The sequence below is a fragment of the Lampetra fluviatilis genome, chromosome 26, assembly GCF_964198595.1.
Source record: "Lampetra fluviatilis chromosome 26, kcLamFluv1.1, whole genome shotgun sequence".
NCBI classification, from domain to species: domain Eukaryota; kingdom Metazoa; phylum Chordata; class Hyperoartia; order Petromyzontiformes; family Petromyzontidae; genus Lampetra; species Lampetra fluviatilis.
In genome coordinates, this window is record NC_136300.1 from 3,240,574 (window position 1) to 3,263,504 (window position 22,931).

At 46.1% G+C, this 22,931-nt stretch overlaps 1 long non-coding RNA gene across 1 annotated transcript; it reads left to right on the plus strand.

The window, feature by feature from the left end:
- The first annotated feature begins 6,929 nt into the window (after window positions 1-6,929).
- LOC144941925 (uncharacterized) lies at window positions 6,930-13,851 on the plus strand. The gene is made up of 3 exons (XR_013639294.1): window positions 6,930-6,955; window positions 7,826-7,876; window positions 13,825-13,851. It is a non-coding gene; the product is annotated as an uncharacterized LOC144941925 (long non-coding RNA).
- The last annotated feature ends 9,080 nt before the right edge of the window (window positions 13,852-22,931 follow it).

Genomic DNA, 22,931 nt, shown 5'->3' on the forward strand with positions numbered 1-22,931 from the left:
CACACAGCAGGCAGGTTTGAAAACAAAATAGGACAATCACACACAAGCAAGGGCTCGATATATTCAGATCTTAAAAAAAACAATTATTAAAATGTTAAAAGTCAATTATAAAAAAATCCTCTGTTGTATTATTATTATTTTGTTGTTGTTGTTGTTACAGTGGTGCGTGCGCACTTGGACACAACGAATCGTCCGCGTGCAAGCGGGACACTTGGCCCATGGTTGTGAGGTTTCACGGCCGTGCACAGCGAACTGATACTCTTACAAAATCAGCCTTTCCTTAAAACCATGAACCATTGACCCACTGGCACGGCCCCACCGCACCGCGCACCTTTTCCGCACACTCGTAAGCTCGTCCGTCAGCCAACCTACCCTTCCACTCAAGGCTACATGTCTCAAAAGAGCTGACAGTACCCAGACTTTAAACTAAAACTCTTCTTTAAACTAAAACTCTTATTTATTATAATTTTTTACATTTTTTTTACCAGGTAAAGCTAGATAGCTCTCTTTCAGAAACGATTTGGCCACATACGAGAGCTCAGCCAAATAATCTGAATGCACGTTTGTAAATGTGTGGGGTGGGGGGGAAACCCCGAGGACTCGGATAAAAATCCACAGGACTATGGGGAAAACATGCAAGATAGTTAACATCTCACCACCGCGGCGCCCCATAATATACGTTACCTGCCGATCGACTTATTTTATACTGCTCGGTCGACAAAGGCGGGAGGGGGATTTAAGAAACTGGCACCATTTTTTTTTCATTTTATTACGTTTACTTTTTTTTACTTTATTATTTCCCTTTTACGTGACTTTACCGAAAGAACCAAGAATATATACTTGCACCATTGTTTCAACTGCCACGCCTTGGAGATTGAACCGGTGACCTCTGTATTGCAAGTCAAGCTCGCCGACCGTTGCATCACGACAGCAGCAAACCCAGGGGCACTGTAGTCTGATACAAAAAGACAAGATGCTGACGCTTGGTCAAATCGTTGACAAGCGGCAGTGATCTGCGTGGGATATCCAGATTAATTGAGCGCGGAGGGTCTAAAGCCTGATTTTAAATACCAACAGCTAACTGCTGCCACGTGTTCGATGCGTTTGGAAGGTGCCACTACGTCGTAAATGTTCGATCGTGGTTGATCCACGCGATTCATCCTCGGAACACTGCAGAGGTTTTTTTTAGCGACAAAAAAATGCATTTGCTGTATGCTTTCATAGAACTGTCAGGTTTTTTGTGTGCCAAAAAAAGCCCATCCACATTCACCTTACCATCGTACAATTTAAAATATGACCTTAATGGAATCAAAAGGAGTGTAATAATATTCCCACTTTGCCTGATGTTAAAAAGAGCCACCGCTTTAATTTGAAATGTAAAACACTGGGTGGTAGATATAGTTTAACGCAAGGAAGGATAAAAGACTCGTGGATTGATAGCGCTGAACCTACATCGGATGGGTTGCACTGCCGAGTATATTTGTCAGCTTTTAATCAGCCTACGATCTACTGGGAAGGAGTGTGAACCGGTTAATACTGACAGCTTAATGTCCGCGGCCTGGATGACTTCACTCTTCCACTAATCTCCGAGATCATTCGATGCCTCGCAGGAGTGAAATTGTCCAAATCGCTTCGTGTCGTTGCTCAGTTCCAAGGCGCCGCATGGCCAAGCCACTCAGCGCTGCCAGTTAGCGGATCTGCTAGTTTGCGCCCCCCCCCACCACCACCACCGCTGGCTCAGCGGACCCATCCATAGTTGTCAAATAAAACAATAAAACCCTCCGTAATAATGTTGAGAAAAATGAAATAAATAATAACAATAAATAAAATGAAATAAACCCTGCCATTTGCCCTGAGCCCAAGTCATTAGCATGTTAAACAAAGCCGTTCATCTCCTCCCAGATCCAATCGGTTTAGGTTTCATTAGGATTTGAAGCACAGCCTTAATCACATTAGCATGGGGCCAGAATAACTCTATTGCTCCCAGGATGGCTGCGCTTCTCCGGCAGTAATTTGCCCCGCTACCCGGGCTCTCCGTTAAATTGGATGGAGCGAGGTAATGGATGGGCAGTCCGGCCGTGATGTGTATGCAGTCTGTGGCGGGGCAGGGGATGGGCGGGCGGAGGAGGGTGCACATGTTGTGGTTGGTGGCTCGGCCGTAGGAGAGAGAGAGAGAAAGGGAGAGATTGCGGCCGCGGCGAGCCCAGCAAACCTGCAGCCCTTGCCGCTCACCGCCACCTCATTGCCAACGCCGGGCGAGGAGTCGTGGTGCGACGGTTAGCGCACCGAACCTTGAATCAAAGCGGGTCGCCATTCAATTCCGAGCAGGTTTCTGACATTACAGCCGGCGGCCTCTGTCCACCCATCAACGTCGATTGGTGCTCCGAAGTTAGTTGGTCGGCGGGTTGCGTGTGGCGGGGTAAAGTGTGGGTGTCCCCCTCTTACCCCCCCCCCCCCCAAAAAAAAAGAGGGGTTAATTTGCACGAGGGCATGAAGCAGCCTCTTAGAGTTCACTCCAGTGGAGGCTTTTCCTGTCACAGTGGCGTGGGTTAGCAATTGCAGGGCTGCACCTTTACCTTTGTTTTACCTTGAGATGTGGTGCTTATTGCCACATCATTACGGCAGCTGCCTAATGTGCACGGTTAATCTTACCTCGCATCTATTAACCACGTTTAAAAATTTAATTCAGCAATCGGGATCGTGGCCATGAATGACGAGTGTCGATCTCTCCGTTACGCCCCTAAAAGTCGTGGTAATTGAACTGTTCTATTCTTGCGCATATGGCAATCAATTCAGGAGCAAAATGCCAGTGTTGAGGTTTGAAAGCTACGCGCAGGCTTCAGCAGAGAGCCCGTGGAGCTGAACGTTGTCTACCCACACAGTGTTTTCCATTTCAAATTTACCCGGTACCTCCTTTGAACATCAAAAAAAGTGGGGTGGGATATTTTTTTAGCATTTTTTTTTATCTTGCAAAGGTTGTCTTTTAAATCGAACCGCATAATAATATAGTTAAACTCGCGTCACACAATTTGAGCCCTTCGTCAATCCACTGCTAGATGAAGGCCCTGCCACATGCGATGTCAGTCACGGTTTTTTTAAATCTCCATACTTCTGGCGAATTGCCCGATGATGCTGGATGCAATTACCAGCGAAACTTCGTACACAAATTTTAAATGTTGTGGTTTCACGCTTCAACACACCGGTGGGCTAAAGCAGTGAACTATTTGTCTTTTGTCAATGTGACACTTTTTTACTGATTGGCCGTGTCGGGTGGTGGAGGGTTACGACACATTTATAAATAACGCGATCTAAACCCAAAAACGTTGATTATTCATAATATTGGTCGCGAAAGCCTCACACGTGTTCAACATTCATCATGCTTCTCAGTGCAGCTTTCTGAGGGGGTGGGGGGACGTGATGCTCGGATTTGTCTTAGCCCTGGCCTCAGTGACTGGCACTCTCTGTTCCTGGGAGTGCCAGCAGGCAATCTACTGCCTCACTGCTGCGAATCTGGGTTTTGTGGACTGCACGAACGTGATTTTGTGTCGCAGGGAATCGGGGTGGCAGTATTTTATTATTATTATTAATAATTAAAAAGATTGTGGAGCAGGGCATGTGGGTAGCAGTAGAGAAGGCAGTAAGCAGCCGACTTATCGATCTATTTATATGGATATTGCCTACATATGCATCGGTTACATCCATGCCTTTTTATTCTATCTCACATGCAAACTGACTGTGCTGAAAAATATCCAAGCCACTGAGTTTCTTTGCAACGCAGTTCCGTACAGATGCTACCACAACGAACTCCAAAATTGTAATTGTTACCGTCTCGAGCAGGGATCTTTCCCAACACAAGATACCTGCGACTCGGTGAGGTTTTCTCGCGTGACAGGGACAACGTACGTGTATGTATGTTGAACTTCTTTCGCATCACAAGTCGCCAACCGCGCTAGTCGGAGGTGCGGCGCAAGGACAACACACTGAACACAAAAAGCAATTGCAAAGAAATTAGTTTTCAACCTAGGTGATTTAAAAGTGCATAGATGTAATGGCTTCCCAATATCGGAAGGAAGAGCGTTCCAGACGGCCGCATAAGCGCATCTGAAAGCGCGCGATGCGGTGACCGCCGTCTTTGTTGTTCGATGGTGAGACCAAAAAAAAAAACTGCATGGAACCACGGACAACTGAACAGAGAGTACGCGGTTGACAAACAGGGAGAGGAGAGAGGTTACGAGAGAAGTACAAGAGAGAAAGAGAGAGAGGCGGGAAGTCGGTACGAAGGCAGAGAGAGCGGGGGGGGGGGGCGTTTATCTCTCGGCGTTGAATCCCAGCGGTGGCAAGCCGACATCCACCGTGCACACGGCACACGGCGTGGTTCCGTGCCTCTGTCATGGAGGAGGCGAGACCTTGAAGGTCGTTGTTTGGCGGTGGCGGCCGTCGCTGGGACGGCTGTCGGTGGAGCGAGGCGACCTCAGCGAATTTAACTGCGGATCTCGGAGCCTGGCCGTATAAATCACCGTGGGATTTGCGATGATGATGATGATGGGCCAAACAACTAGGGCTAAGTATCATTACGTGTGTGGGGGTTTGTGTGTGTGTGTGCGTGTGTTTGCGATCGTGACGGCTGAGAAACGATGCGATGAGAGGCTGGCAGCTTCAGGATTTTGTCAACACATCAGCTGATTCACCCCCCCCCCCCCACTTGCCGAACAACAATCTTCCGTTTCTCTATTTTTGCACGAATGCGAATGTTCACAAACTGCCACCGAGTTAAATACTTTCACGGTCACCGCATAAATCAGACGCAGAATATGCCGCCTTTGAGCCGGCTCATGCAGATTTCACGTCGTTTTGAATGTTGCACGACGTCTTGATTTACCGGTGGCAAATCCCCCATTGGAATTCTTAACGCCTTGGTCACAACCCCACAGATAGCGCCTGCTGCTTTATGCATTCCTTGTTTGTTTCTTCTTGAAACGCTGGGGGATTCTTTTCAAACAGGAAAGCCTCACAGGCATGCCACTGAGTTCTCTTCGCCGGTGCGGAAGGAGAGGCGGAGGTGATGGCGAGGATTTGGAAGGGGAGGGGGGGTGGATTGAGGACATCCCTCCACCCCACCCCCGCCCCTCTTCAACCCTCCACATCCCCGCAGAGGGGATGGATGGCGGGGTGTCGGGTGAAGCTGAATGAGACGGGATGCGCGTGACACGGGTGTCCGAAGTGGACTGACAGCTTCTCATCAATCAGATAAGACACCCAACCCCCAAACCGCATCGTCGTGCCGGCAGAGAATTTCAGAGCAAAATCCTCAAAAGTAATTACTTATCGAAACAAAAAAAAAGCGTTTTGCGCGTGTACGCACGCGCGCGCGTGTGTGAACGGTACGTTTTTATATTATTTTACTAAAGTACACGTATATATACTGATACGCCCACACGTACAACTGTCCTTTGTCAATGCACTGCTGGATGATGGCCTCCCCACGACCGTGTGGGGCGTGGGGGCTTATTTGACCATACTTCACCACGCTGGTCAGCGCGTGTTTGTAAAGGTAGGGAGCGTGGTCGTGGGAGCATATATAAGTACAATACAACTCGATTTAGCTGCACTGTGCTGTATTACCCACAATGTAGCCTCTGATGTATTACGTTTAAATAGAATGTATTGTAACAATAATAGGGATTCAATCAAATAGTTGTATTTTTTTAATATTCAACCCAGAGTCCATTAAATGCAGTGTAGTGGTATCCTTTCTCAAAGTGCCACTGAATCCATGTGTACATGCACACATTGAGTATCTCATGAGACGATGGAAATTCAGTATGTGTCGCAATTTATTATTATTATTAGATTCCCGTATAATATTGAAAATAATTTAAAAAAGGGAATTGTCTAACAAATGCCCGGTCTTAAAAACAATCCTTCTGCTGTCTCCCGGGCAAGCGTTTGCTCTTAATGGACTGTAAATTGATTATTCTAGATCCTAAAGGAATAATTTCCTCCACAGCAATCCAATACAATATTTTTTGTGTGTAAAGCACACATCGCTGGTTGCTGCTCGGTGATTTATTTCAAAAGGGGTAAATTTGTATTCTGTGCGAAGATCGAGCACATTTAATTTATCAAATGACACACAATGTGATATCCGTGCAGTCCTCCAACTAAACGCAGGTTTTTTTCTTTTCTTTTGTGTTTTTATTTTTACGACGAACACGTCTGCAGTGCTTTACAAATGAGTCCAGCCGTGGGTTTAGTAATACAGTGTGCGCTTAGGGAGTTACATTAATGTCATCTCGGGCTTCCAAATATTCTGCTCTCAAAGCGGACTGCTTAAATGAAGAGTCGCATGGGTCCTGCATTTTTCCCTTTTTCTGAATTAACCCTTTTTTCGAAAATGCACGTCTGTCTTGGTTCGACAAGAACGAAAATTGTTTTGGCATTTCTGAACAAAACATTTAAAATAAAATTGGATTTGGGGACCCAGCGTAAAGGACAGGTTGCCTCCATAGCCGGGCCACAACCCAGAGCTTGCGTGGTTTCAGATCGAGGAGATGCTCTGGGAAAAACAAGTGTCTGGCCGCCACGACGCAGCGTTGATCTGATCGACGCGTTCGTAAAATCGCAGCGGAAAGAATTAAACAACAAATACCAAATCCAATTGTTATGCTGGCCTTGCAGTGAAAATTCAAATAAAGAAAGCGGTCCATCCACTGTGGCATTCCCTATTCGGTTGTGTGCGTCTCCTTTGTAGCGCAGAGAAGGAAATCGATAGCCCTCCAATTTCACTTGCGGTGGCGGCACCCAGCCAACACAGCAGATCCATGGCAGAGGAGGGAGAGAGAGAGAGAGAGCGAGCGAGAGCTCGGGAGGGGGAGAGAGAGAGAGGGACAGATGAAGATGGACATGGAGGGAGGAGAGGGAGAGAGGGACGTGCTGAGGGACATGCAGAGAGATGGTGAGACGCAGTGGGGATGAAAGAGGTTGGCAGCTTCGTCGACGGGTTAACTCAGCGGCTATCGCTAGCAATCTGCGCGATGGCGCGTCCTCCTAATTAGCGGGCACGGATAGCTCATCGGTGTGGAAACATGTGTCCATAACTCCACCCACTCCAAATGCTTAACTGCCTCGCTGCATTCCCGTGCGCGTTATTAGTGCTGCATTAGACTCTGTCAAAATAGCGGCACCCGAGCTGCATGCTAAGCACAGTGGTGAAACGGGGGGGGGGGGGGGGGGTACGGGAGATGTTGAGGGTCGGGAGGGGAAGGTGCGTTGATGAAGTGTCCACAACTTGCGGAGGTAGAGCTCGTGTCCATCTGCAGGGCCGGCTTATTTCTACTGCGGTAGCCGCCACGGGAAACAAATATGTATATTTAAGGTACGAAAAAAAAATCCCAATTTGTTTTTTATTATCAATAATGGTAATAATGCCTGGGCATTTACGGTAGATGTGGGCATCGCGCGCGCACTTCATAAAGCAAGCTGCAGGATCCCTATGCGCTGCACTCGCGTGCAATGCCGAACACTTTCGCGGTGAGCCATAATGCAGATCCACCCACACGCGCATGCGACGAGATGACTGTTCCAGCCCAAACACCGAAACCGTTTGCATCTGGTGGTGGTGTCAGACAATACGCGTATCCCCCGTTTCCCCCTCGCCCCCCCCCCCCCCCGTAAAAAAAAACATTTTTCCACTAAAATTCTACATTCGCGGGAGATTAATTCACTCGAGGAACCAACCATTGGAAATATTGATTCATATTCTGAATATTTGTACTGGCCTAATTTTTTTTAGTAACAAAGGAATGTTTGTTGTTGTTGCACGCAGGTCTGTATCCATGCAAACCCTTGGGGGTGCAAGTCTATACAAGATTTGAAGGTAAATGTGCAGCTCTATAATTGCTCGTTCATACAACTGACGGTGGAGGGCCTCTAGTCAAGAGATCCCGATAGAAAGCACCTCCAGTCTAACGCGTATTTTAGGCTGCTCTTCCACATTGACCAGAAACAAATAATTGTAAGAGGTCACACGTCACCTACCAATCAACTCGCTCGACCCGATTATATAGCCGGTTGGACGGAGAGCTGGTGGGATTCAAAACACGTTCTCATTGTTTCAGCTGCTGCTGCTGCTGCTGCTGCACTGACAGATCAAACCGGTGACCTCTGGATTGCAAGCCGAGTGTGATAACCATTACACAACACGGCAGCACCCCTACAGGCGTGTAGGGGTGGGTGGGGGGGACCAATGCTCACTGGAGGGAATGAATATTCCTTCCCCCGGTAGTACAAATATTTATTTCTGGGGAAACGGGGTATAAACAAATATTTGGCGGAGCCAATATTAACTTACACTCGAGCCCTAATAGCTGCCGAGCATTCCCGCAAATCGCGTCGCCTTCCCGTTCCCCCCCCCCCCCGTGTGTCTGTGTGTGTGTGTCATTGCGAGGGCAGTCCCGAATGGCGGGTTGGCGGTGGTGGCAGTGCAGGTGGAGGTGATGAGTGTGGGACATTCCAATGCAGCGGGGACCCTTTTTTGTTAATGCCAGCATCCATCCTCTGTTTTACGAGTGCGGAGGTGGGCATGGCTTCCCGGAGGCTTGGGAGGTTTTTTTCTTCTTTTGTGGCTGCGCGCAGGGGCTAAGGTTGCACCCATTTAAACACACAGAGGTGAACTAATGTGAAACGGCCCGCATCAATCAACACAGATTGCACGCGAGGGGTCGTCGCCTGTAAAAGTATAGTTTTTTTGGTGGCAGTGCCCACAATCCACGCCTGATTTACGCTTTCTACCCCGCCCTTTATTAGACCGTTTCGCCACCAAGTAGCCGATGCCATTATTGCAAGCTAAATCATAAGCAATGAACGCAGCGCAAAAAAAAAAAAACTTGCGATGTCAATGCCGAATGGTGTACAGGAGTGATCCATTTCAAAGGGGAGTGGTCGTAAAGAACGGCGCTTACAAAAAAAACTCTGGCAAGCAAAGCAAGGTTATGGGAAGGCACTGAGCAGGCGTCCACACCATAATCTCGTTATATAGGAGGCATAAATCGAAGCAAGGTCATTCATCTGAGGGATCCTGAACCCCGGGACAATCCCACAGTAACAGCTGTTTTTTTTTTGCTGCCCAGAGTTTATTGCAAGGTCACATTACGGCTTTTGTGCAATATCCACCACGCTGCAATGCCTTGCTGACCTTTGCTCGTCACAGGTTGGGGTGTGCTTACGTTATTTGAAACAGTGTGTAGACACTTATGCATTATATATATCAAGCAAATTGATGCCGTGCGGCAGACAATCATACACGGGACTGATGAAATCAAAATAATGAAATGGTTATTATATATAGACAATTATATATATATAAAACATTCTTGTAGAGAAAAACATATTTTAATCTGGACATTATTAGCCACGTGGCCTTTTCCAAGATATATGTGTTTAATTATATAAATCATATTGGCTTGAAATGTACGGTATTATAAAATCCGGATATTAAAAACTGCACGGACACAGTGTGAAGTATATGGCCAAGTGTGGTCGAGTATGGGACTTTTACAAACTGCACTCACCAACGTCTTAAAGAATGAGTCAAACAACCCCCACGACTAACACAGTGTGTGGAGAGAGGCGATCCTCTAGCAGTAGATCAACAAACGGCCGTAACTTACAACCTACGCGTGAGACTTTCTTGAGTGAACCTTTGTGCGCGCGTGTAGTTTCAGAGAGAATAATCACAGGTGCATGCGAACACACATACATTTTGACGTAAAAAATGTTTGTTGCAAAAGACAAAAAAGCATGGGGTGGAAGTGAAAAAAACAATCCAGTCTGATTTAGGCATCCCAGCGGGTTGCAGCAATGGGAGTCTCTTGCAATCTCCCCCCCCTCCCCGAACGCCACCTTTGCGAGAAACAGAAATTATAAATGACATTTTTTTTTGTGTTTGCAACTAAAAATTATGGCCGTGTGGTCCTTAGCGGTCCGCGAAAGGGAGAGCGGTGCACTCATTAATGGGTAAAAATCGGACACTCCTACAGGCAACGGTCGGTGTGCATTACCGTCATTTCACCGCCGAAGATTTGTATTCATCAACTGTGGCGACAGCATAATTAGGCAGGTAACGAGAAGCTTCGTGTTTTGAAACAACGTGATCCGTGCAGATGAATTCCAACGCAGTCCGCGCATGAGAAGAAAGTAGGTCATGTATTTTAGGAGGTTTAATGGAGCTGCGCAATCATATTGCAGAGTTTGTGAAATTAGCGCTGATCTGGAATGAATGCATTAAAACACTAATATCACGTAAGGATATTTGCACGGGTTTTCAGCTGCACGAAATATGTTGAGAGTTACTCTCATGATAATGATGATATTAAAAGGCTGTATTCATATTAAAAGTGTAACCGGAATAAGGCAATATCATTATTTCAAGAAAGATATATCCAAATGACACCCAGGAATGCGATAGTCATGGAGAACATTTCCCTTGCTGATTAAATTTTGAAAAGCGGCCCACTAAAAATGTAATGAATAATACTTGCTGACAGCTTACATCCTTTCAGATAATTATTGGGCATCAGCAAAGCATTGAAAAGGCTTTTACAGTCAAACTAAGATATCCTGAAGCAACATTCGTCATGAATTGGCCTTCTAACAAACACTGAGTAATGCGAACACAGCGCTGAGTTACATTATTAACAGGTATATATTTGTTTACGTTGGTAAGCCATCATGCATCGGTAATACTGTGGCATACAAATAACAAAACTACTAAAATCCATATCTCCTCATTAATTTTATTTTCACCCGGCATACAAAGGGCCTTCCACAGCAATGTTTCAAAACATAATCTGTCTCAGCATAGCGTGTACATGTGTGCACTTTGAATCAGCTTCGATCTTTTTGGTGTCATCAGCAGAGTTAGGCCTGTTAAAAACAAATGCTGTGATGTCACTACATCTTTCGATTTAAAGCTTTCGTGACTGCAGGGATTCATATTCTTGGTTCTTTCGGTAATGTCACGTAGAAGGGAAATAATAAAATAATAAAAATGAAACATAAAAAAATGCAATTCTCACGACGTTTCGGCCACAACGCAAGCAGCTGTCCTCATGTGAAGAACCTGTTCTTCTTTCCGACAGACATGTTCTTCACCTGAGGACGGCTGCTTGCGTTGTGGCTGCAAACGTCGTGATAATTTTATTTTATTATGTTTTATTTTTTATTATTGTATTATTTCCCTTCTACGTGACTTTACCGAAAGAACCAAGAAGATGGGTCACTAAATCTTACAGGCAGAAAACTTTTATCTAATTTATTTATGGGTACCATCAGCACAAACAATAACACCGCGCTATACAGATGGCTTGGTTTTATTCATGGAATGATGTTCGCCTGAAAGAACAATTTATCCTGAATTGAGTTAAATCTCAGAGACCCCTGAAGCTACACAGCCTTGTGAATGGTTAGTACTGGATTGGGAAAATTGCCTGGGAACACCACGTGCTTTAGACTTGGGCTTCGAGGTGGCCAGAAGACGATAGTACAGCAATTAATTGAATTCATCTGTGTGGAGCTTTGAGTTAGCCCCCCTCAAGCCCCCCCCCCCTCCCCCCGCAGATATGTGTGGGTTTTCTCCAGATACTCCGATTTCCTCCCACTAGCTAAACACTCATGAATCGAATGGTCCAACATCCAAATGCAGGATCTCCCTGAAGAGGAATGTTGAGACTCACTGGATAAGCAATCAATGTCCGTACCACGAGCTTTGACAGCGTGTTCACAGACGTGGTTACTTAACAAATATAAATGGAACAAACAGACAAAAAAATAAACGTGCAAAAAAGCATGAAGGGACGCATTCTTGGAATTGAATTAAAAGATAAACATATGAAGACGTGGATTAGAAAACATGCACTGGTTTAAAATGTCATCAAAACTGTGAAGGATGGTTAAGAATAACTATGGAATGGCAGATGAGGATGGAACACGTTGACGAGGACCATCACTGACGAGATGGAGCGATCGAATCAGCATTGTGTGCGTGTGCCCGGTGGATCGTTGCATTGTGGGATCATGGCAGTTGACCGAGGCTTTAAGAGGCCTTCATCCAGCAGTGGATTGACCATGGCTGGTGATGATTATTATGATAATTATGACAATCATCAGCTCCTGTTCCACTCAGAGTGACATAAATTCATGTGAACGTGGCTTCCTTGTTGTCTAATGGGACATCAGTCTGGTCCTGCCTGCTACCCTCTCCTTTGCCTTGCCTGTGATATGGCCACGTGGAATTGTGAGCAAAGCATTTAAATGTTTAACATTTCAAGAGCTGCCTTGAAATGGCTTTACTGGCACTGAGGCTTGTTGCCTTGGGAGGGTCTCACAATGATGCAAGCCTCAGCGCACATAAGCATGCATTCTATGTACACGGTATTGATCTGCCCTGTCAATTGTTAGCTCAGCACCCGATTTATACCTCTTAAGTGTCAGAAATTGGAGCAGGCTGGCTGGGGGAGGAGAGGGGGGGGGAAGGCACAGCACGTTTCAGTAATGCTATAATTAAGATGCGTAGGAGAGAGGTGCTGTGTGGGTGTTGTGACGGCCATGGCAGTAATAATCGGAGGTATTTCTTCGGGTCATTTCTGTGGCTGAGACAAGAATTTGGGGTCAGACAAAAGCTCCGTTAAGAATTGGGGTGAACGGAGGTTGACGAATTGGAAACACAAAGGAACTGATTTCGGCAATTTTCAATGAGTGAGGCCTTCTCACCAGCAGCTTTGGAAAAACGGGGAGAGAGATTAAATTATGGGACAAGGTGGCTTTGTACTTGTTTTTCCTACAATGGGAGTATTATGTACTATTCCTTTGAGCCTTTTGTAGAAGATTTACTCATAAATAGGCAAGAACATCATACAAATCGTCCTTTAAAGCATTAGCTGCACTACCAGGTGTTTCATTTTATTTTATCAATCACCACCAAGTGTGATTGCGATTACTGGGTTTTTTGTTTCCGTCGTTCATGTTTTCCTTTTAAAAGTGGAATTGGCTATTGATGTTAATACCAAAATCTTAATCAAATCATGAAATTAACATTTTATATCACGTGCTCCGGTTATTGTAGTGCCGACATTGAGCCTCAGATAAGCAGTGGTCATGCGTTTGATTCGTTTCTTTGTATGCATTAGATAATTAAAACGATCAAGTGAACATTTTTTTTCTCTCTTAGATGAATTCATAAAAAAAAAACATTCTGCATACACAAACATGCTCGTGTAATAAAATAATGTTATTGCCGAACGAGATTAATTAAATTTGACTCTGATTAGCATAATTAACCTAACCAAATTATCCGTATTTGCTTGCCAGGCTCCACAAGAACGCGAGAGGGTCGGGTTTGACTCCGTGTCACTCCAAACCCCCCCCCCCGCCCCCCAAAAAAAAGAAATTGTCACTCTCCGTTTTAATAACGTCCTCATGTTCACACGCGAGCTCCCTAATACCATCGGCCTGGCGTGACAGGTTGAATGTGTGCGTGAGCGCGAGTGCGCTGGCTTTTAATGTTCCAAGCGTGCACCACAAGCAGCGGAGGAAATTAAACGAAACTTTGCCGTGCGTGTGCGTTGCGGTTGCGCGCGGGGAGGGCCAAGGTAGTACATTTAATTGAATTATTTAGGGTTTTTTGTGCCGTTCACATTAAATCTATCGACCACACCCGTTGGCGGTCAGGCAGAGGCTGTACTCCCCGAGTGCAGAGTACGCGCAAAACGGCATTGCACTCTTCCAAATTGGCCGCCACCGTTTTTTTTTTCTCTCACGGCCATTCAGACGCACGGAGCTGGCGATCAATTGGACCCTGGTGGACGGTGGATGCAAGTCGCTGTCTACATGAAGGTGGGGGGGGGGGGGGGGGGGGCACGGAGGTGGCAGGTCATCCTGTGCACTGGGCTAGATGATTGCCCAATGCTGTGTATATCTATGTGTCTATAACCTGGCCGCCGCAGCGGCTTGTTTTCCGGCACAGGTTATTTGAGAGGTTCGAGTTCGCGCTGCTGGTCGCGGTTAGAAAGCTGCTTCGCTGTTCGTTTAGCTTGTGTCCGACCGGGTTGAGGACGACCCGACGAGATCAGGATCGTTTCATCGGCAAGAGCGACCTGGGTCACCAACGTGACAACCACAAAAACTCGACGACAAAACAGAGAGCGGAACAACCACGTTGCGGGATGAATTCATTCAGCCGCACTGCCAATAATCGACTTCTCCATACTGCCAAAAACTGGGGGATGGGGGGGATTCCTGTGACTCTTCTCGTGTGTGCCCAAATGCTGCATTGGTTGATAAAAGTAACCCCCCGTTAGGGTCGGGCATCGTGCAACAGGGGCCATTTTATGGGACATCTGCCCCCTCTGTTCCATCGCTGCTCTTCTCTGGCCATTTTAGCAGCACATTCTTGCGACGGCACTTAATACTGTACAGTGCGTTGTACGATTGTAATAACTTTCTCATTGCAACAAAGAAATCAGGTTACACTTCGATGGATGCTCGTCAAAGTGCGAATCCCTGAGTGTAGCCATGACAGCGTTCTCAGCCTTCATTTCATCGCAGCTATGCCTCTGCAGCAGCAATCAGCTTAGTCTGCTCAGCTAAAGGTCCCTCCGTGGCATGTGGGGGTCAGTAGCTCACACTTTATCCATAAACTTAAAATTGTGTGCTTCTCCTCTCGTCAAATCAATTGTCCTCACATAGATATCCATAGACTTACTCTTTGGTTCTTTCGCTAAAGTCACGTATAAAGATAAAATAATAAATTAAATACTAACATACGACGTTTCGATTGCAACACAATCAATCATCATCAGGTATAAATGAAATAGCAACAAAAAATCTAACCAGAAAACTATCGACAGACATATAAGCAGACAGATATCACCAAGATACATAGAGAGAGAGTAACACACAGGCACAGAGAGGGAGATCGACTCTGTGGCGAGGCCTTAAATAGACAGAGGGGGGAGGAGGCAGAGAGAGTTGGAGGGGTTAGAGAAAACATTAACACGTCAATGAATACGAAGAACGCCTGATAAAGTACGCAAGCTTGAACATTAGGAGAGAGGGAGAAAGAACACACTAAATTAAATAACCTAGCAAAATATCGAAATGTTATGTAATACAACACAGAGAGTCGGTCAACACACAATTAACGCATAGCCTGGTCGATTACGTATTTCAAAGATTGCTAAGTTAGAATTTACACACCTGTTGACTATTATGCCCTTGCATGATCCATGCGCTGACGGAGACTTAGATAGAGACCCGCAGACGTCCATCGTCTCCTCAGTCAAAAGTCTCATTATTGCATTGGGGTCAGCTGCTCGGAAATTCTTTCCCCACGTGCCTGTTCTCTATTCACATTCCCTGTCCGCGTATCTCGTTCCGCCCCATCCTCCTCAGCTCGGTCTCCCTCTACTCCGGCCGCCCTGCGTCCAACAATGAGCTGTTGAGGATTATATCCTGCGCTGTGATTACACACACACACAGAGAGAATAATCACGTTCATAATTCCGGGCTTGACAAAATAAAAACGTCGGAATTAATTTCACAGTCGACGAGACTCGTTCGTCTTATCCAGAACGGGAATCCACGGCGGTGATTTCGAGGCTCGGAGTGGCTAAGCTGACCCCCGAGCGAAGACAAGAAAAGTCTCCCCTGCACGTAGCCCAGGCGGCATGATTCAATTGCGCAGCGGTTCTCTGTGTGACCGAAAAATGAGTGGTGGATCGTAATTGGGCGCAAAAATAACTTTCACGCTGATAATGAGCAGGTGCTTTGGCTTTATGAAACAACGCTGCGAGCAAATTAGAGTTCTTATATAGAAGTAATTGTGAAGAACAGCAACCAAATTAATGCGTTCATCAAAATCAGCACTTCCACAGTCGCTTAGGAAAAAAAAAGATAAAACCCTAATAGATTTCAGAAGGCAACACGCTGCTGAGTTATTAAGATGGACTGGGAAATATCCCCGCCGCTAAATGGAAGGGGAACTCATAAAAAGGTACAAATATAAATACGCAATATTAAATACGTGAGCGACTCTTGCATTAAACTCCCACGGCCCAACCCGAGTACTCGGGGAACGTTTCTTCTCGCGGCCCGTGAAAAGTGATGGCCACCATTTAAGCGCATGAAAGATTTAAAGCCAAATGCTCCTTAATGTTAACATTAACGGACGTCAGCTCAGCGCGCGTGTCGCTGTGTGGGAATCGGCGCTCAGTGCGTGGCAGAATGCCCTGGGCCCCCCTTCCACGGCTTTGGTTTCCATGGCTTAGCAGTCTCTATTGCCCGTAGTTTTAACTTTGGGTTAAATCCGGATAAGCAGACACGAGTGGCTTTTGTAGATTATACGCATACATACACACGCGTGCAACTACACGCGATGCCTCAAAGTCAAACAAAACCGTGCCGCTGTGCGTGGCTTGTATATGTGTGCGCACCCCGCATCACGAAAACTGCACGTGAATCGGTGGTTAAAAAAACAAATTTTGTTCGGATGAGGCTTTGCATCGTAATCATTCCGGGGCTTATTTTGAAGCATGGTTTTTTTTTTGCTTGCATATCCATAATATGATAGAAAAAAAATCCCATTGATGTCAGCCAGCGCCCAAGTATTAGAGCAGTTAGTGTTTCTTTAAATGTCTCATCCCGTTGCATTTTGGCATCCATTGTCGCTTGTTACACATCCGATAATATAAAGATGCGAACACATTATGCTGCATGTGATATTACGTTGTCAACTGGCCTACGCAAGAAGCACATGGATATCCAGATGTATACATCTGTTGTTGTATACCAGAAGTGGTCAAATTAATATTAGGGAACATATTTTTACACTTTTATTTTTTAATATCCGGCCCAAACAAAATATGGATGTCTCTAGTACATGGCCTATTACCATGCGTGCGTGCGTGCTAGTGTCACTGTGTGTCGATGTTTGTTTGCACATGAATATATTTGCATGCGAGTTCATTTCTAGCCACAAGAAATTAAAAAATCCCCAGCCTCCGCAAAGCAATGTACAGGTTTAGCTGCCTCACAAAATGCAATTAATTTGGTAAAGCCCTAAGTTAAGGCTCGTAGTTAATGCTTTCAGCTTTGCCAAAAGGTGCGGAAAGGTAATTAATGTCAGAGTACATCCATATGACGATGTAGGCGCGTGCGTGTGTGTGCATGCGTGTAAGTGTGTGTGTGTGCCGAGTGGGGAGCGGTAGTGTAGCGGTTAGCGCACTGCGCTATTAACTTGGCGACCCGGGTTCGATTCCCGCTCATGGCCAACACCAGTGACGATTATCTAAACCGGTCCTGGGCCTCCCCTAGGTCGACTCAGCCTCAAATGAGTACAAAGGCGGTCGAGTGTGGTGCTAGCCACCCACCCCCTTGTGTGCCGTTCCGGCCTTCATAGGTGCTCGTGAACAGCACTTGCCCCTACAGTTTGTTAAGGCTATACGGGGGATCTTTGTCTTTGTGTGTGCCGAAGGGCGGGGTGAGTGTTTTATTGTGTTATGGTTATTGCTTCCCAAAAAAATGAATTCAATCCCAGGTAAAATGATATTAAAACTGCAGTGGTAGATTTCGGTTTGTATCTGCGAGTGAGTAATGCAGCCAGCAGTGATGGAGATCACTTCCAGGTGCCTGAATAATGATGAATAAAAGTTGCTACCCTGTTCTGGCATCACCTTCATAATTGCGAACTGTTCCATGTCTGGCCTAAGATAAATGGGACCCAATTACATTACAACACAATGCAATACAATGTGGATTCATGTTGCATCGCGATGCAATCGCATCTCAAGATGTTGTACACGCAGGGAAAGCTTGCACAACTAGGAAGTTTGAAGAGGGTATATTTGAAAGCGAAGATGGATAGAACGGAGATGGCAATGGTATATGTGCTTATGAAGGCACTTCGGCGAGAGAGTGGGGTCATGTACGGAAGAAAAATAAAAGTCTTGACCTTAGACGTTAACACGGTGAGAGGGTTTCGGCAGTGCAGGCAGCCCAGTGAAAGGGAATTTCAGACAACAGAAGCAGCAGAAGAGCCGAAGCAACCTTGATCGATGATGGATACAATTGCACACAAGAGATTCTCGTTCATTCCCTTACACGCATTAAGCTGTTGTGCTTCCCACACAGGTCTACAGAGAGGGTCTTTACCCAAGGTTCATGGTCCAATATTATAGCTACAAAGCACGTGACCTGAAATCCTGAACCAGAAACATGCCGTTTTTCAAAATAAGCTGTTAAAGGAGCACTCGAAATTCACGATTGATGATGGCTACATTCGGCCACGAGACAGATATATCTGCCAAAACATAGGGTTAGTGATGGGTTCAGATGGAACCGCGCTCGCATCTTGCATGTTCCTTGCGTGCACGGGCGTCAGCTCCACTGTGCAGACATGCGTAAAGAAGCATCTGCCATCGGCGATGCATTTTGCAAACACCGGTGGTATTCGTGCAGCGAATGAACGAGAGCAAAGTCATTTGTATTGCTATCATAACCCAGTGAACTATTCATAAAATACAAAAAGGTGCAGTCCAGTAATGGCTTGCTCGCATCACTGCTGGCCGAAGAGCATCGAGGCAGAACTCGAGAGCACCTCGAGAGGGGTATGGTGGCTTCTACACTGGATCAAATGTCTTGGAAGAGACGAGGAAACCCACACTTTACACCATCAAACACGACCCGCCCATCGACTAACTCTGTTGCATCCATTTCTACTGCTGGGCGCACAGAGGTTGTGGCTTTGGGGGACTTCACCGTTGTTTCAACTGCTGCACCAGGAGATCGAACTAGTAGCCTCTGGCTTTGCAAGTCCATTGTGCTACCCATTAAGCCACGGCAGCATACTGAACTATTAACATTATACAAAATGTAATATGGAAAAAAAGCATGGATTTCAGTTTCTGAATTTTCATTTTGGAAACGTGTGTGCCAGTGAATGCATGAGATAAACAAACACAGACGTGTAAGACAAACAAAAGTCTTCTCCTCACTCTGCTGTCAGAATTCTGCTCGCATTTAACATAATGACCCAGAAATAAAATATACTGAACTGCAGCATCAGAGTTCCATAAGATAATATGAAGAGCATCAAGAGATGTGGGGGGGGGGGGCGGGGGGTGTGGCAGGAAGGTTAAAGCAATTTAATCGTAGAGGGATAAAATCAGTGCAATATATATATGAAACTGAAACTAAAAATGCAGGGCATAGTCTTGAAATAGTGGCAATGGTCAATTTGAGAGATGCCTGACAGACATTTGGAAGGTGTAAAGAGTTCATGTGAATTTCTCAGAAACGAATTAAACCGACAACCGCAGAGTTGTCCACTGGGTTTTCTGCGCGCGCTCATTTTCTGTACGCTGTAAGCACTTGTCATGATCAGGGCGTGCACTGAAGCATGCTCTTTTAAGCACGTGGTGTCAGAAAAGCAGATGTGACAGCTTGGCTTGTCTGCCGTGGCCTTGATAACGACACAGAGGAGAGCTCTACAAGCCTGCGCGGTGATGCATGGTCCTAAACGCTGGTGGAGCGAGGGATACGCGAGTGCGTGCGAGCCATTCTGACTTTTGCCCGCTGCTCGCCAAACGATTGTGCGGCCGATTAGTGGGGGGAGGATGAGTGATGTTCCTTTGAAGATGTATGTGGGTTCAGTGGCACAGCTTTGCTTGGCATGGAACTTGGTGCAAGGGAATGAAATGGGGCCTCCTGTCATGTTCCTCCAACTCTTTGTGGCCCAGCGCCTAGGCCTCCCTGGTCCATGGGCCTCTGGCACAGTTGCACCCCCTGGCACCTTCGATAGGCACGCCACTGTTTGGGTTTGTTTTGTTGGTTTGTATCTGTGCGTATGTGCGTTCCTTGTAAAATAAAATACAATCGGTGTGTGCAAACTACATGGACTGTCAATCCGCGGCAAAAGCATGGTCATGCCGTTAATTCCAATTTCTTGAAAAACGTGGACCCTCTGATAGCAAGAGCTGAACTGGTTTGATAAAAATGCAGGTTGGTCTGCCAGTGATTCATACCGATTTTTTTTTATTTTTTTATCTCGTGACTCACAGATACATGAGAGATCTAGAAAAAGCCATATTCGTGGGCTACTCCAGCAGACTGCCACACAGAGGTTAGCTCATATGGCCTGCATGTCCATCTACCACATGTCATAGAAGCGAATCCATCAGCTGTGTCGTTTTGAATTTACTTCACCATGCTGGTGAGTGAGGGTTAGTAAAGAAAAGAGAACCCATTACTGGCTGATATATCACTCGCCAGACAATTTAGCCTTGACCAGCAATTGAACTCAGGCAACCGGGTTTAAAATGAAGTGCACTAACAACCGCACCACAACTTTGCTCAGATAGAGGAAGCTTAAGTAGACACGTGTTATTGGACACGTGTATTATTTTATATATAAATGGAATATAAAATAGAAAATACTAACAGGAGGATCTGGAGGTTTAATTGGCATTCTGGTTAGCAGTGGACTCAAAAGTGCTCTTGGCAAAAAGAGCTCGCGAAAGATGCTGCTGGGCAGGACATCGGGTTGATGAAAAAATAAAGAGTCCAATTCGGGTACAATTCATTTCCAAGTTTGGTCTCGAAAACCACCGATGAGCCAAACCGTACGTGAACGATGGCCGAATGAGTCGCCACGCCCTCTCGGTGCTCGGCACACATGAACCAAGCCACCACCGCCACCACCACCGCAAGATTGATGCAATCTGCACCAAGACTGTGCCCATAACCCCACCCACTCTGGGCCACTGCGCAATTGCGACGTGAGCAGTGGTTGGAATGGGTGCGTTTCTGTGTGCAGGATCGGCCCCACGCGAATTTCAAAATGTGGAATGGGTGCGTTTCTGTGTGCAGGATCGGCCCCACGCGAATTTCAAAATGTGGAATGGGTGCGTTTCCGTGTGCAGGATCGGCCCCACGTGAATTTCAAAATGTGGAATGGGTGCGTTTCTGTGTGCAGGATCGGCCCCACGCGAATTTCAAAATGTGGAATGGGTGCGTTTCTGTGTGCAGGATCGGCCCCACGTGAATTTCAAAATGTGGAATGGGTGCGTTTCCGTGTGCAGGATCGGCCCCACGCGAATTTCAAAATGTAGAATGTGTGCGTTTCTATGTGCAGGATCGGCCCCACGTGCATTTCTAAATATGGAATGGGTGTGTTTCTGTGTGCAGGATCGGCCCCACGCGAATTAAAAAATGTGGAATCGGTTCGTTTATGTGTGCATTATTGACCCCACGTGCATTTCAGAATGTGGAATTGGTGCGTTTCTGTGTGCAGGATTGGCCCCGTGTGATTTAAAAATGTGGAATGGTTCCGTTTCTGTGTGCAGGATCGGCCCCAAGTGAATAAAAAAATGTGGAATGGGGCCAATATTTTATGCGAAAACGGCCATTATTCTGCCAAGAAAGGGGCGTAATGATGGCCAAAATAGCCATATAAATTGGGCCCAATGAGTGGGCACAGTGGGGAATGTGGGTGATGCATCTGCCAGTAATCCTAGTCACTTAATCCAAAACATTTTCCTTTGCCCCATGACCTCATGCCAATGAGCCTTTGTCACTTCACGTGGCCTCGAAGTGCACCTTGCCTGGCACAAGAGCCATATCGTGACATCCCAGCCACTTGGTGATGAATGGCAGTTGTTGTGTGTTCAACACACGAACCATTAAACGACCCTCCTTCCATAATTTCGTGGTCGTAAAGTGCAACAATTCATCTGGATTTTATCTAAAATTGCTTAAAGGAAAGTTCTGACTATGTTTACTCTGCAAAATAAATCCATCCTATGTGCGTACATGTGCGTATATGAATGGTGTTGTTTGTGTGTGCCTTCGTGGGGAGCAGTGGCCCAGTGGTTAGTGCGTTGCGCGACCCGAGTTCGATTCCAACATCGGTAACTAATTTCTGAACCGATCATGGGCATCCTCTAGATCGACTTAGCCTCAAATCAGTACCTGGTGAGATGTGTAAATATCGCCACTGGGGAGACAAAGGCGGCCGGGCGTGGTGCTGGCCACCCACCCCCTTGAGTCCCGTGCCTGCCTTAATAGGCGCTCGCTAACAGCACCTTGCCCCAACAAGTCTTCTGAGGCTGCAGTGGGGGGCTGTGACGGTCCCACCTGATGACGGAGACTTGTGTTGCCTCCGAAACGTCGTGATTTTATTGTTTTATTTTTATTAATTTGAATTTCATTTTTTACCTACGTGACTCTACCGAAAGAACTAAGAGTATGCATCTTTACGTTTGTGTGAAAGCACACGTTTGCCACGTGTCTTGGGGGTTAGGCGTAGAAGAAAAAGAAGAAAAAAAAATCCGACTCGGTCATTACGGACCACAACGGCACGTCTCTTTTTTCCCCCCTTCCGCGTCCCGTGAAAACAATTAACCGCTGGGCTGTGTTTGTTGCGGCACAGTGCGCCAACAAATCATGGGCCCCTTGCAGCCAGGGCTAGGCCGGCGGACACGTGGGGCCATAAAGGGAAATAATGCACCGTTAAACCCGACTGCCAGCCACAACACATTTTACACCTGATTTTAATGCGGAATTCATCCGAGGATTCAGTTAAGCAATTTGTAGGTATACTGTACGAGTGGGTGTGCGGCGGTGTGTGGGTGTGTGATTTTCTTGCCAAACTACCGCCCATAAAAATACATGTTTGAGAACAGTTCTGCAGGATTGCATTACAATTTAAAATGCGTGTGTGTCGTCCGATAGAATTCTATTGGAATAACTTGTGAGGTTTGATTACATTTCTTAAGGGATGTACAGTTTCTTTTTTTTATTATTATTTCACCAAATGTGAGAGAGTTGAATGCATTGAATGGTATTATGCGCTTGTCAAAACCATGCTGCAGATTACATTC